The sequence below is a fragment of the Harpia harpyja genome, chromosome 16 (assembly GCF_026419915.1).
Source record: "Harpia harpyja isolate bHarHar1 chromosome 16, bHarHar1 primary haplotype, whole genome shotgun sequence".
Taxonomy (NCBI): Eukaryota; Metazoa; Chordata; class Aves; order Accipitriformes; family Accipitridae; genus Harpia; species Harpia harpyja.
Window position 1 is genome coordinate 13,158,459 of NC_068955.1, and position 15,364 is coordinate 13,173,822.

At 50.4% G+C, this 15,364-nt stretch overlaps 1 protein-coding gene across 1 annotated transcript in view; it reads left to right on the top strand.

Annotated features, from left to right (window-relative positions):
• Window positions 1–8,922: 8,922 nt before the first annotated feature.
• The window catches only part of RASSF7 (Ras association domain family member 7), a 36,765-nt gene continuing 30,323 nt past the window's right edge, over window positions 8,923–15,364 (top strand). The window contains exon 1 of the mRNA XM_052811311.1: window positions 8,923–9,074. The gene's annotated coding sequence lies outside the window, so the exon portion shown is untranslated. The remainder of the gene's footprint in view (window positions 9,075–15,364) is intronic.

Below are 15,364 nucleotides of genomic sequence, written 5' to 3' on the forward strand. Positions count from 1 at the left end.
TGCTTCAAAAGCCGCCTAGTAATTGTATTCATCAAACTCTGCATTGCAAAAAAGATCTTTAAAGTACTATGTTTTGCACTATTGTCCTTAATGCCGTTGATGAGACTGGGTGGTTTTGGGTGCAGTCTAGGGCAGTCCACAGCCCTCTGCACAGCGGAACCAGGGGAAACAACCCACTTGTGTTGGAGTTGTGGTACCACCCAGATCATCAAACAGAAACCACTGCTCCACCAGGGATGTCACCGTCTCAGCACACACCACGAGGAGAGGGGTGATGACCTTTGCTTTGGAGAAGAGACGCCAGAGCCCGGACCTCAGTTACACTTCTGCAATACAAGGAAACCTTCTGCGGGTGGCTGAGTCAGTCTGTGAACAACCCGCCTGGCATCACCCAAGAAATCAGCTGCAGAGTCAGGTGCTGAAGCCTGCTTTTCTGCGCACAGCTCGGGTGCTTGCAGACACTTGCAGGTGCGTAGGAGTGAGCTCGTCCTGGGAAAGAGAGACCAGTGGACTTTAGATGGGAGAAAAACCATGGCTTGCCATTGCTCCCACGTCCTGCCTGCTCAGGGCAAAGCAGCAGCCAAGCTGGCTTTCAAATCCAAGGCAGCTCCTCTGCAAGAAAGGGAAAGAGGCCGAGAAGAAAGGAGAACTGCATTTTTAAAAATGTTTGCTCCAAGTAACCCCTCCACCTCGGGGTCTCGGGGCTGAAAGGCAGAGAAAAAGGGCTTGTTGACCTGATGTTAACCTTCAGCTGTCGGCCCTTCAGCTCTCTGGTCCTCACATGCGGCTGCTTAATCCGGGAGGAAAAAAAGTACAAAGCCTGCCCAGAGCCTGTGCCGTCTCATTAACATTTGGCTGAAGTGAGATTTTTATCTTGCACTGTGAGGACAGTGGCTCCAGTTTAAATAGCGCTTTCCTCTGCCGTTGCCTTTCTGGGATGTCCCAGCGGTGTAGGGGTTTATCATGGCTTCTGCAGCGCCGTGCTTCTGTGCTGGGGTCCCTGAGGTGATCACCAGCTAGCAAAATGTAAGCCAGGCAGAGGCATTGGCATTTTTTTGGCTTCATGAAAATTTGAAAAGATCTGTCTGTGAGGTTGCATGGTCCTTCTTTTGGCCATCTTGAAGTGGTTCCCAATAGGCACAAGACACAGACCAAACACGGGTTTGGCTGGTGCCTGGAACCTCTTGTTGGGGTTGGCGATCCCACAGGGCCATAAAAGCCAGACTGCAGTGTCCAGCTTGCCATCAACACCCCTTGTCATGTGTATCCAGAAGAAGGGAAGGTCAGAGGGACGGTCAAGGAAGACATCATATGGGAGGGACAACGAGGAGCACATGGCCATCTTGAGCTTCAGCCAGCTGTCTCCTGCCCCCACGCCTGTGCAGACTTCACTTCATTAAACATTAAAGCTCTGCAGTTGCCTGAGCTAGCAAATATTACATGTGGTTCAGCACACATGAAGTTGGCAGGGGGACCTGCTGCCCTGGGGGTTGGCATGGTGCTGGCAAAGATTTCCTCTTCCCGGCTGGGAGCCGGCACTGGTGAAAGCATGTTCCTGTCTGATGAGCGGGTTGGAGTAGGGAGGTAGGCGGCTTTATGCTCTGTAACATGAGCGGTGTGCTTTTGGTGGTGGAGAAACATGGCTGCAGGCTGAATAGGGTTGCATGAGCTTGGATATGGAGCTTCAACCCTCTAAGAGATGGATGATCTGTAGGCTTGGTGGGATTCTTCAGTGGAAGGACCTCTGTTTCTGCTGAGTTTAACAAATCACCCTTTAGCAATAAGTTGGTTGAGGCTGCGGCTTGGTTTCTTTGATGTAGGCTAGCAGCTGAGGACACGCACTACAGGGAGAAATCACTCGCTGTCAGGCTTTCCTGGTGATAAGCTGTAGGACAGCTCTGATCCTGGGAGACCTAATGGGGCAAGACCGGGATCCATGTGGCTGCTTAGCCACGAGTAAGGAGAAACTCCTGTACTAGGTCAGACTAAGGGTCTGAGTCGCTGAGTGTCCTAGGGAGCCTTCAGGGAGCAGTAGGTGCTCCCATGGGCATGTTGCTTAGCACTCCCTCAATTCCCACCCCTTGTCATCTCCTCCAGGAGTGAGGTCCACCTGGGCAGAGTGTGGCCTGTATGTCCCTTCACCAGTCTCTACTAACACAGGTTAAGAGCACAGCCTCACATGCTTCCTAAACAGCATGTGTCTGGTTTTTGTAATTCAGATGATTTTTTTTCCCCACCAACTTGTCCAGTCTCATCTCAAACCCATGTAAATGCTCACAGCTGACAGCATCCTTGGGCAAGTTGTTCCCCAGCTCTGTCCCCCACTGCATGAGGACCTGCGTGCTTTGAAATCAGCTCCAGTTTTTGCACTGGGAAAAGGCAGCAAGCCAATCCCTATCAGTCTTCTTTGGGCCATGCATGATTTCATAGCCCTCTACCATAACCTCTTCAGTCATGTCTTTTCCAGACTGAGGAGTCCTGGCGTGCACAAGTCCTTGCTTGCAGGGAAGCTCCTCCAGACCTTTGATCCTCCTTCATCCCCTTCTCCTTGTTGCCCTATTATATTTTGGGTTTGAGGCTGCAAAGAGGTGCCTTTTGGGGCACAGGTCAGTACGATGGCTTGGCGAGCATGCCTGCCCTGCAGCTCTCAATCCCTCCAGATGCTGCTGTTTCTTGGCTGCAGGCTCTGCCAGCTCCCGTGATCCTGTTTGCTTAAGTAATTGGCACTGCATACCATGCATAACCAGCTTGTTATTATATTTATTTTTTTTATCCAGGATTCTTTCTCCTCTGAAGGGAAGAGGTGGCGTCTGGGTGTTTTTATGAGCATTGGTCTGTCTCCTGACCGCAAAGCTGTCCTCCCAGTGTTAAATCTGCTTAGTTTTCCTGCAGAGACCCACAGTGTGTAAGGGACTGTAGGCAAGAGCCTGGTGTTGTCTGAGAGCTGAAGGGAACACGTTTAGTGCTGTACCAGCTCCTTCCCTTTGCTTTTATCCCAGCTAAAATGTATTTACAAGACAACATAGAAAAGCAAAGCAAGCAAACAAACCTCACTGTGGTCAATTGTCTCCTGGCTTATTTCACTCCGGTAAGCCAGTGATGGACTCAAACTGGAACTTCAAACTTCTTTGAAGGCATTCAGCCTATTATAAAAGCAAGAACCAGTTGCACAGTTTGGGTCCCGAGATGAACTTTGCTGCAGGTGAGGCTGTAATGTGAATCTGTCTTGAGGAATAATAACTCTTTATTATTTTTTTTTGCTACAATTTTTCCTTCCTCTTGGCCTCACCGCAAATCTGTTCTCACCGCTCAGCTCTAATCTTTTCTTTGGCAGCTAAAACTGTTATCTTTATTTTTTCAGGGCTTAGCTTCTTGTGTTAGATCTCTTAATTGGATTTTTACTCTCCTATCCATTTAGTCTCTTCTATGCGTTCAGTAAAACCCTTTAACCCTTCGGCACCCCTCCACCTCACTAACCGGTTACCCTTGAAGGTGCTCCTCTTCCCACAGCACTCTGATTTATCTCCTCTCCCTGATTTGCATGGGTATGGCTTTCCTAAGCAACAGCTGTTGTCTCCAGTCTCACTGTAGATAACATGCTTCATCACCATCTCCTTCACTCTTTGCAGGCTGCAAAGACTTGTTGGGTTTTTACCAAGAATAAGCAAAAAAACCCACATCACCCTTTAAAAGGAGGTCTGTGGCCACTCTAGGGCCAAAAATCATCCACAAATGATGACATTTTAGCTGTGGCTAGCAAAAGGCTGCTGCTTCATCCAGATTCACCTCCCACCTCAGAGGAGATAGACGTCCAGTGAGACCAGGTGTCAGTCCCATATTTCTGTCTGTCTTAAGAATATTAGCAGCCGCCAGAGAGGTGATGTAGCAGTGGGGCTGCATCCACTTCTGGGTCTGCCGTGGGCATCTGGGCTGACCGTGGGCAGGTCGCTCAACCCTTCTGCTCCTCTACATCCTTTTTGGAAAATGCAGATCATAAAATGTGCTTTATTCCACCTCCCATCAATCTTGCCCCTTTGGCTTGCAAGCTCTGCTGGACAGGGTCTTGCCTGTGCAGTGCCTCATGTAACAGGGTCAGGGTCTTCACTGGAGGCTTCGAGCATGCCAAGAATGATCTGATTGCATGGCAGGTGCTTTCTGTACAGCTGCAATGATCTCTGTCCTCCGTACCAGCAATGATCTCTGTCCTCTCCATGAGTAAATCAGTGCAAACCTGGGAAAATAGTGCTTTGATTTATCCAGCCAGAAGATACACCTAAAGCCATCCTTTGAGCACAGGTAAACTGGCAATGGGATCTGGTATGGAGGGGACCTGGGTACCCCATATCCAAAAAAGGGGCTGTTGGGCCATGCGGCTCATCTCATAGGAGGAGGATGGAGCCAAGGCAATGGCATCACGCCACTGGTCTGCTTTTTCGTCATGCTGCAGTGATGCAGTGCTGTGATTTTCAAGCAGCCAGGGTCTTCGCTTGTAACGTATCTTTATTACAACTCAGGGCACAATGAAGCAAGCTCTACTCCAGTCAAGCCCAGCAGTGGCAAAGGTGGTGGAATAAGACCTCTGCTTAGCAAGATGCTGAGATGTAAGTACAAAGGGAGGAAAAAGGGGGATAAGGGATACCAACATCCCTACCACCTGGCTGCTCAACCTAGGTCCAGGTAACTGGGTCTTGACAGGCCTTGATGGACCTGGTGCCTCTCCTCCTTTCATGCTTTTTTCCAGCCTTTTTACAACCTCAGAGCTGTTGTGTTTGTAATGCTGGAGTGTGTTGCCATGGTTAAAGCTCTTATTCACAGCACGGTTAGCATCTTACCTGTGAGACAGATAGATATGGAGGTGGAGATGTGCGTGAATACACGTGTTTACCCTCATTACAGTTCCCACTGGGCACGTGGAAAAACAAATCTGATGGGGAATGAAAACCCTTCAGGGGGAATGGGGAGAGAGGGAGAGTGCCACCTTGGAGGAGTTTGTCTGAGGAAGACATAGGCTAAGCCAAAAGTATGGGAAAGAAGAGATGATCACCTGAGAGCAGGTGATGTGGGGAGGCCAGAGATGGGCATAGGTTTGTGGGAGGTATTACTCAACCAAGAAAATACACAACTTCAAGCCAAGTCTATTCTAAGGGTGTAGTGTCCATGTGGAAAAGTGGGGGTCATGGTTCCTTCCCTGTACACCGTTCCCATGCTGGCAGTGCCAACACAGCCTTCCTCCACACCCCCGGCATTTTCCTGGGCTCTGGTTGCTCTGAATGCTAAAGGGGTTTGCAGGTTTTCTTTTTTCCTTTTTTAGATGTGCTTATCAAATATATATATATTTTCTTAATTTTACTTTACTCTTATTTTATAATATTATTTATTTGAGGTAGGGGGAGATGGGGAATCAGGTCTTTGGCACGTTCCCGCAGGGTATTCTTGTCCAGAGAAAAGTGATAGCAAAAACTTTGGCTTTTAGCCTCTTAGGGTTTTTTGCTTTGGTGTATCAGGCCAAGATCATTTTATTGTTGTTACTTAGAGACTGATTCAGAATAATGAATCTGCTAGGAAAGACGGACCAAGTTCCTGAGTTTTGTGGCTAATGTTATTATACAAGTTTAAACTGATGGGACAGTTCTGAATCGCTTCACTCAAACATGCATCAAATGAAGAATTGAATCAATAACTGCTGGGCCCTCTTCCAGCCCCTCCAGAAAGAGCTGATTGATTTCTCTCTTTCCACCAGCCCACCAGCTTTGGTGGTGGCTAGCTGGTGATTTTGGGCAGCTCCCAAAGGCGTAACCGCTTGAAGGGAAATCACACTGCGATGCTGCATCCAGATACAGTCTTATCCCATCGTGCCACTGCATCCGTGCATGTGATGTTGTATGGCTGTGGATGGGATATCTGCACCGATAACAGTCAGAGCAGCTCTTGCTTGGAGAAGCAAGAAGGGGCAAAACTGAGCCACTGGACCCTGGAAAAGACTACCTGCTTGCTGCCCTGGATGGTTAACTGGTTGAGTCCACTCTGCCCCACCACGGTGTTAGTTTAGCACTTTTCATTGCTATCTTTTAGCCTTGTCACATGATGACACTCATAGTGACATGGTGGAGGAGGTTTCTGCTGGGACCCTCTTCCATTATAATCCTTTCAAAGGGTCCACGTTCAGATGTCCCATCTGTCTGGATGAATGTCCATTGTCCAGCGACACAACAGCTTTGCTGACAGCTGGGCTGCAGGAGAGCTGTGCAAAAGCGGATTTTGTGCTCCTTCCCCATGCTGGCAGCATCTTCAGGTCTAGAAGGAGCTGGTGAGTCTTGGAGGAGGGAGCTGAGCTCACTCGCCCCATCCACCAGCGCGGCCCATGCCTGGACAAAGTATCTCACATCCGTTGATTTTGCCTGGAGGCAGGACACATCTCCCATCTAACATGAGGCACTTGACTATGCATGGTTACACCTGGCTCCTGCCTACGTGGAGGAGGGAGATGGCACCTCCAGCCATCTAAGAGAGAAGTCGCTCTCAAGTGTGTTTTTTCCATTGACTGAAAATCTCCCCAGGAGACTGAGACCCAAGATTAGCTGCCTACATTAAAACCTGAGATAAGAGATGGCGCGCCAGGGGGCTGGAACTTCACTCCTGGCTCAGGTGGGGACAGATGGATAGAGGATAAAGGGGAATGCTTCTAAATCATGTGCAAGAAGTGCAGAAATGGCTCTTTCTCCACCAGAGGAATGCCGGTACAACCCCAGCTCGGTGTTTCTGACAAGCCCCACCGCTGGCCAGGGCTGGCCATTTGCCTTTGCATGGGTGCAACATTGCAGCTCACTGTCATGTGCTGCTACACCATGGCGATGCCCAGCCAGCCAGGTCTTACTTACAATTTTGTTCAGCCCTCATAACCTGCTGTTAAAAGCACTAACAGCACTCGTGGGTATGTCCTTTCCTATCCACCTGGCTCCGTGCTGATACACACCTGTTCTCTTGCCATGTTGTCTGTTCCCTTTGGGAAGACTCCCAGAAATACCCTCGTTTTCTCCCTCCTGTGCTGTGTGTGCCGGTGGGGCTGCAGCCCTGCCTGACATCTGTCACCCTCCCCAAGCTTTGTAATTGGGATGATGGAGCTAATGAGTAGGTGAAATCCATCCCATTGCTTTCTGTGATTGGCGTTCCCCTTATCCTACATTGAGTCAATGGAGAAATCTGGTATCTGAGCCAAACAAGGGACGTCTGTAACCATGGTCCTACTAGCACTGCTGGAGGCTGATGCCAAGGATGAGCAGAGCAACCTCAGAGCCACATGGACACCTCCCTGTGCGTTTGTCTACTCCATAAAGTCACCACAAATTAACTGTAGGTATGTCATGAAAATGAATGAGTTAAAGTCCTTTACAGCCTTGCGTGGGCCATCTTCTGCAGAAACAGTGCCCTTAATTCAATCATACCTCATTTGTGAGGTGCTGTGTCGAGCCCGAAGGCAGGGAATGCAGTCTGGGTGCCTGGCACTGTACAGGCAACATGCGGGTCTGCTGGGAAAAGGCTGCTACAGCTCATCTGTGTCCCCCTGCGGAGCGGAGTGGGGTGAAGACCCAGCCTGGATTCGTTAATTGCTGCTGGCACTGGGTGGCAAGCAAACCAGCCCCAAGTGCTGGCCGCAGGAGTGGATTGCACCTCGGCAGCGTAGCTAATTGATGGAGTGAAATGAGTGTTTGGGAGGTGGTATAATGGAGAGGTGAGTCAGGCACGGCAGCACACGTAGCTGATCCTACGGTTCCTCCCTCCAGCATGCTCAGACCACGCCTCAGGTCTTCTTCTCCCAGGAGCTGGCAAAACCTCAGCTGCCTTCTGCTGGGGAGAATAAATGACAGGCAGCAGGGTTAGCAGAAACCAGGTACACTTATCCCAGCAGCTCAGCATCTGCCCTGGGCATGGAGGATGTTATCCTGCGACTTTGTTCCATGAGCAGGAAGGACATGTGCATAGATGCCTGGGTTGGAGAGTCTAAGTGGCTCGAGGGGAGGAACTCTGCCAGGATACCTGGGTCCCTGTTGTCATCCCTGTTGTCCATCCCCCTACCACCACCACCAAGGTGACATGGTGGTCTCTCTTCAGTATCTACCCAGGCACCTGGACCTACCCCACCTTGGGAAGGAGCCTGGTGGGTCTAACCCTCCCCAGCTGTGGAAAATCAAAATGCACCGGTTCCCACCACTAGCACCAAAGGCACAAAGATGATGGCTGCTGCTTTCACTTAGGTGTGCACCTTGGTAGCAGCTGCACATGTTTGAGCAGGGAAGCCAGCATCAAGGATGGTCCATCTGCATTGTGCACCTGAGTCCCCAGTGCTCATGAGGGGCTTTAGAGCTCCAGTTCTGGGCTCTGTAGAAAACATCTTGCAGGGTCTGGCTGGGAGAAAAAAACACCCTTGCAACTGCATCTGAGCCAGAAAGCATCCCTGAAGCTGTGAGTCTGTGGGTCCATGTCCATGCTGCATGGTCTGGGGCAGAGCTAGGCAGGTGGAAGCAGCCGCACGAGGAGCACCCTGCCAGGGCTGGGGAAGCTCCGTCGCTCCCAGGCAGAGGTGAACCGGGCGCTGGCTCTCCCCGGTGAGGTGACCACCAGGGTCTGGGCTGAAGCCAGGAGGTGGAGAGGACGTGCAGAAGAGCCCAGGCTTCCAAACTCGGTTTTGGCAGTCAGAGGGAAGAGCTCTTTTCCCTTCCCTTCCCTTCTCCACGGCTCTTTTGTTCTCCGCAGCCCAACAGAAGAGGCTTCCAGTAAGCGGCAGGGGTGGGGGCAGAGCCCACCCGCACAAAGGCAGCTCCCCATGGGCTGTGTGACCGCTGTCACGCTTTTTTGCTTAAATAAATGCCAGCAGCAGATGACGTGGGGCTGGTGCTCCCCAGCCCTGGGGCTGATTGGTCCCAGCTCAGGTTTGAACGCCAAGGTGTCCTGGCAACGAGAAGCAGAGGAGCCAGACTTTCCCATCCCCGCTCCTCTCCGGGAGCGCAGCGGGTGCTGGGAAAAGGCGGGCACCGCAGAGCAAGGAGCGGCGTGCGGGTCACCGGCCCTTCCTCCAGGTACCCAATGCGCGGTCCCGGCCTGTAGCCCAGCCCGGACTCTGGAGCTGGGATGAGTTCTGCCCGGTGTGGGTGTTGGGTGTTCGCCGTTGGTGTTGACTTTTCAGGGCACTCAGTCAGCACCTGCACAGACACAGCAGCAGAGGAGCTTGTTTTAAGTGGGAGGACAGCAGGGGAAATCACTGGGGTTTTGGGGTTCTTGAAAGTGACTGTTCAGTGGGGCTTGCGGGAGGGCTGCTTGGGGAGAAGTTGCGTGGGCAGAGGGGAGTCAAGGGGCCTTCAGACAGTTGTGTGGTCAGCTGTCTTGCCCCAGGAGGACAGAGCAGGTGATTTCGGGTAGGTTTGGGTTCTCCTTGCTAATCAAACTCACAAAAGCCCTGCAGGGCACCCAGGGCTAGGAGCTGTACTAGAAGAAGGTGGCTTTAAATTGAAATGAAAGCGCTTTTCCTGCTGATAGAGAGCTGCTCTGCTTTTGCCTCAGCGTGACCCACCTGCACGCCTGTCCCCCTGGAGCCAGGGGAGTGAGGAAGGAAGGGCCCCCAGGGCTCAGCTGTGTGCAGGGAAGTGAGGGGCATTGGGGGGGGCATGCTGTAAAGAAAGGGCTTTTTCCTCCACTTGGGAGATAGAAGCAGAGATGCGAGGAGCTGGCAGGGGGAGGACACTTGCCTGCACAGGGAGGCAACGCTCAGCACAGTGCATTTTTGCACCCATCAAAACCAGCAGAGCCACACGTGTGAAACCCTGTGCCAGCCATTAATGATGGGGCAGGTCTGAACTGTCCAAGATGAGAAACCCCCTCCACAGGGTAACATCCATCCCAGAGGAGCCTCCTGGCTCGGTGGCAGGTCACAAACTTGCAGAAGGGCTGGTGTCCTGCACGGATTCAGTGGGATGCGTTGAAAAGCAGCGCCACAACTCAGAAAAGTCTTGGTGCCGTAATTGGGGGACAGAGTGGGCTGGCAATGCTAAGACCTTTTGGCTCACGGCTTGTGTTATTTATCAGGGCACAGGGCTGGTGGCTGCCTGAACAAGCCTTTCCCATACACCCAAAGGCACTGGGAGACTTGGAGATCCCTCCTAGCATCATGCTTGTAGCAGAAGAGCAGTTCCTCAGCATCCTGGTGGCAGGGAAAAGCAAAGGGCCATCGCAAAATGAGCAGAGAGGGTTTTGCTGACAGCGTGTCAAGCAGAGCTGGAGCAGGAGGGGGATCCTTGGGCTGAGGGGGCATATTTGATTTGCCCCATCCCCGAAACAGCATTTGGAGGCTTTGTCCAGAGATCCCTCGGGAGCACACCTGGCACAGGGCACATGCTTTGGCAAAGTGACTGCAGCCATACAGCTGTTTCCCTCCAACTCCCCAGGCAGATCACAGCTGAATCTGTCCCTGGAGTGGGGTGATGGAGCATAGGAGCCATCCCAGACCATCCTCCATACAGAGGCACAGGGACTTTGGGAGCAGGACGTGACAAGGTCTCCTCTGCCAAAGGAGTCGCCAAACCAATGGTGCAATCACCAAGCAGCCTCATGATGGGAAGCAAACTTCTGGTTATTGCTGACCTGGATTTGCACAGATGACCTGGGGGTGTAAGATTAGCACAGCCAGCCCATCCCAGGGCTGTGGGGGGATTAGAGGGAGGGAAAGGGTCATGCCTGTTACATAGATCATTTTTCACTGTTTAAATGGGAATATGTAGCACAAGTTGTCAGTTGAAAAAAAAAAAAAAAAATCTTGCATCATGCAGTGTTGCCAAAGTTTACAATTTTAGAGGGAGCCTTACAGCAGTATAGGCTTTGCCTAGAAGACCCAGTTGCTGGATCTGTGAGACCAATGATGCTTTTTGTATCTAAATAAAAGTTAAAGAAAAACTTCTGTCTCCTGTAATTAGAGGAGGTTTGACCTAGATGAACCTGGAAATTCAGAATCCTAAAGGTGGATGAAATGAATTGGGTATTTTAATTACTTATTCAACAATCATGGTTTTAGAGCCAATTTTTAAAGTTCAACAACTTGGGACTGGGCGATGCTGCTCCTACTTGGACCAACAGCTCTCCCTGCTCCAGTTAGTTCAAATGAGCCTTGTTTTTGTGAATGGTTAAGCCAACTACATTCTTCAGGCTTTATTAAACCCATGAACAGTAATGTCAGTCTGAAACCCAAGAGAGAGGAAAACACACCCACACCTTGCAGGCCATAAATAGGAATAAATTCAGCTCTCTCTGTATCTCCCCAACAGTTCTGTTGTTGCAGTTTATGACCTGAGAGCTCTAGCCTCAGAGAAGCAGGACTTTCCCAGATAGTCATTAAATAACTTGTCTTTCCTGGTGTTTTATGTGGCTCTCTAATAGCACCTGCTTTTAGTTGAGTGGGATCATATTTTATAACAATCCTTCTGCTCAGTTTGCATGTTTGCAATGACCCCAGCAAGTAAGCACTCTGTGGCTGGTAGTAAATTCACTCCCAGATGTTTAATGATGGTATTTACTGTTGACTGTAGGAGCTACCAGTTTTAGGGCTGTAGTGCCGATGTAGTGATTAGGGTGGGTTGATGGGACACAAGGCAGTTGGGTAATTGCTAGCAATGAGCTAGTGAACTCCCAGGTAATTGCACCTTACCTGGAGAGGTGTGTTGTCATGAGCAGTGTTTTAAAGGCAAAGCTGTGAGGTGTATAAAGGACAGTCATTGACTCCATATGATGGTGCTGAATCATGACCAGGAAATTATCCCTTCTCCCTACCAAGAAAAATAATGCTTGATCTGTTTTCTTTCCTCTTGCTTTCTTAAAGGAGACACTCATGGTAAGACTTGTGTGCCTGTCAGTCCTTGCCCCTTCCTTCTCTTCATACCCCTTAAACACTGTTGAGAAGTAGAGATGCTCTGCTTCGGGACTCCTACAAGTGTCCCAAAAATGGGTCTTGAGGGGAAGAAAGAGAAAGACGGACTCACTCACTGCCCCTGTGAAGGTCTGGCATAGACAGCAGGGAGTCCTCGTAGCAGAGGGGCCCTGGCAAAGCTCACTCACCAGAAGGCTTCAGCATTAGCTCGGATCTCTTCCATAGACACAAGCCCTAAGCAATCCTGGATCCTAGGAAAGCAGACATCATTAACGATGTTATTAAAGGGAGACATCAATTTTACTTTTTATGAATGTGGGATCTGCAGGAGTTCGCACGGTCACTTGCTAGAATCCCATTGGCCCTTAGGCAAGATTTCCCAAGTCCCAGCCATCTCCACACGTGTTTCGGCTACTCAGGATTACTCAGCCTGAGCGTATGCGGAGCTGGTCGTCCTCACCTAGCCCTAACATCTGGGGCTGTCTCCAGCTCTGCATCACCCCAGCACCTGCAGTGTCCAGCCTTGGCACTTTGCGTTTGTTCACCCTGCATAGCCATCAGTGGAGAAGCCAAAATTGCTTTGCCCTCCCTGCTCATGGAGGAGAGGGCTGGAGACTCGATTCCTATAATGCCACCCTCTCCTACCCTGGAAAGGAGTAATCCCCAAAGCAATGATGACACTAGAGTCCCCTAATGCTTCTGGAGTCTTCATCAGCAGGTCCTGGAGGGCTTTGGGAAAGACGCTGTATGCATTATGTCTATTTTATGGCTGGGAGTATGGAAGCAAAGCAGCGGGGCAGAGCCTTGACACACACTGCCAGGAGGAGAGCAAATGGCAGATTTAGGTAGGGGCTTTCCCAGCAGAGCCAAGGGGCTGATAGTGTTGCTCTCACCTCACCCAAGGGAGCAGCTCGTCAGGTGGGTCTGGTACTGGGAACACTCTAGTTGAGTGGCTCATTATCTGCTAAAGCCTTTTCATTTTGCCTTGTGATTAAGAGACAAAGACAGGGAGTGTGTCTCTTCTCTCCATTTTAATGAGCTTTCCTCTCCCTCTGTAGTAAGAGAGAAAAATTGCAGCAAAACCAGCAAAACAATCTTCAGTACAACATTGTTCCAGTGATGGGGAGAATATAAGTAGTTCGTGGGCCCAGGACCACCCAGGAGGGGGGCTGCTCTTGGCCCAACAATGATTTAAGGGGTGTAACAAGTCAGGAGTGCTGACAGTAAAGCTGTGGCAGAGTTATCAATTTTGGGCAACCAGATCAGATATTTCCAGGTACAGGCTGATATAAACAACAGTGCTGGTCCAGGTTGCTGTAGCTCCATTGCCATGCCTGAAGCTGCTCTACTGCTATGGTTAGCAATGGGAAAAGTGGCTTAAGCTGTTCTCATCCCCCAGCCTGATCCAAGCACTCAATCCTCCACCTTCTCTTTTGCTGGCATGAGCATTTCCCTGACTGCCTTATGCAGAGGCACTGAATCTGGCAGAAAAAAATAACTGTTTTCTCCCCTGGGGTTTTTCTACCACTGGACCAGTCCTTGATGCAGTTCTCTGTACCAAGAGTAGTGCTGACGTGATGGAGGGGGCAGCGCAGGCTGTCGGGCCACGACTGCCTGCTTTAACCAGTCCAAAATACCAGCTGAGATGAGAGGTCATGGATGGATTCTTTCCGGTGGTGCTGTTAAGGGACCTACATGTTGATTGTGGTTTTACCAACCACTGCCAGATGTTTGAAATTATTTAGTTTAATCATTGGTCCAGGACCACTCGGTCCAGTGGCAGTGACCACAGGAGCTCTGAGCTGAAGCAAATCCCTTGAAATCTGCTCTCTGATACAAAGATGAGCACCAGGCTTCACAACACCGTTTTTGAACCTGAAGGTAGTGAGGCACAGGCAAAGATCAGAGCACGGGATTCAAAGGCAGGAGCTGCTGAGTGTTGATCCTGGCTCTACTGCCGACTCTTTTTGTCCTGGGGCAAATTATTTAGCTTTCCTTTGCCCCACTCCCATCCCCTTTCCAAAACTTTTGTCACATGAGGGTTGGGGAGAAGCTTGCCAAACGCCTGCTGAAGTGCTTTGAAGATGGAAAGCAATATGCACAAATGGTAAGTTGTACAGGCAATATAAACAAACTGGCTATACATCTCCCAGGCTAGATGAGGAAGAAGGAGGGATTAACTGGTGGGTGGCACCCACCTCCTAATTACAAGGCTTGTCTCCAGATCCCTTCAGTGTGAAGCATCCTCTTGGCTGAAAAATGGCTGATATAGTCACACCTGAGCAGAGGTAGGGGAGGAAAAACTTGTCACACGAGTGAACCGGAGTGGCCAGAAATTTCCTTTGGGAGGAAGGGGGTGAGCAGTGGGTGCCAGCAGTGGGTTGGAGATGGTCTCCTGGACCACCTCCAGACCTAAGGGTCCTGCTCTATCTCCTCTTGCTTCTTGTCTGGTGAGTTTTTCCAAGTGATTGCAACGTGGTCTTGAGGGTTCCACAGAATCTAGGGAAGTCCTTCCTGCAGCTGCTGTTAGACTCCATTTATCCTCTCTGACACCTGATTTAGCAGGGGCGAGCCTCTGGCCTTTTAGTACTCTGTTGGTCCCACGCTAGTTTGTCAACTCAGCAGCACAGCCCAGAAGTGTAAGATTGAAGAAGTAAATTGTGGGTATGCTTTGCTTTCTGAACCTTTGCAGCATTTCTGGGTCACCCTTTGCAGCATTTCTGGGTCACACTTCTAACATGTCTTCACAACAGCAGGAGTTAAAACCTGATGGTGCGTGTGTATGTGCTAAGAAAAGTGAGATATCCACATAATCAGCTACTGTTGGGGTGACAAGAAACACGGCAGATGCCGTGAGGGCTGATGGATCTTCTGAGATCAGCCCCAGCCAGGTGTCTTGGTCCTCTTCCACAACGCCCATGGCTCTTTCCTCACTGTCGCTGCTTGCACTTCACACGTGCTTATGACCTTGCCCTAAGTCTAAGTCATTCTTGCAGGCATAGCACCCTCTGAAGAGCACGTGGGATAGGTTTGCAGGTCTGGCCCCTTGTTTTGGCCGAGTACGACAGCAGTTTTCTGCACAGGCAGGGAAGTGCAGGTTTAGCAGCCTGGGACCAGGGAAAGCAGTTGTGATTTGTGCCTCTGCCTTTGATGCTTTGTATCTTGGGCAAAAATCAGCCCGGACCAGTTGTGTGAAGACATATAAGTACCTAAAAATGCAGGTTGATCATAGAATCATAGAATGGTTTGGGTTGGAAGGGACCTTAAAGATCACCTAGTCCAACCCCCCTGCCATGGGCAGGGACACCTTCCACTAGACCAGGTTGCTCAAAGCCCCATCCAACCTGGCCTTGAACACTTCCAGGGATGGGGCATCCACAACCTCTCTGGGCAACCTGTTCCAGTGCCTCACCACCCTCACAGTGAAGAATTTCTTCCTTACATCTAATGTAAATC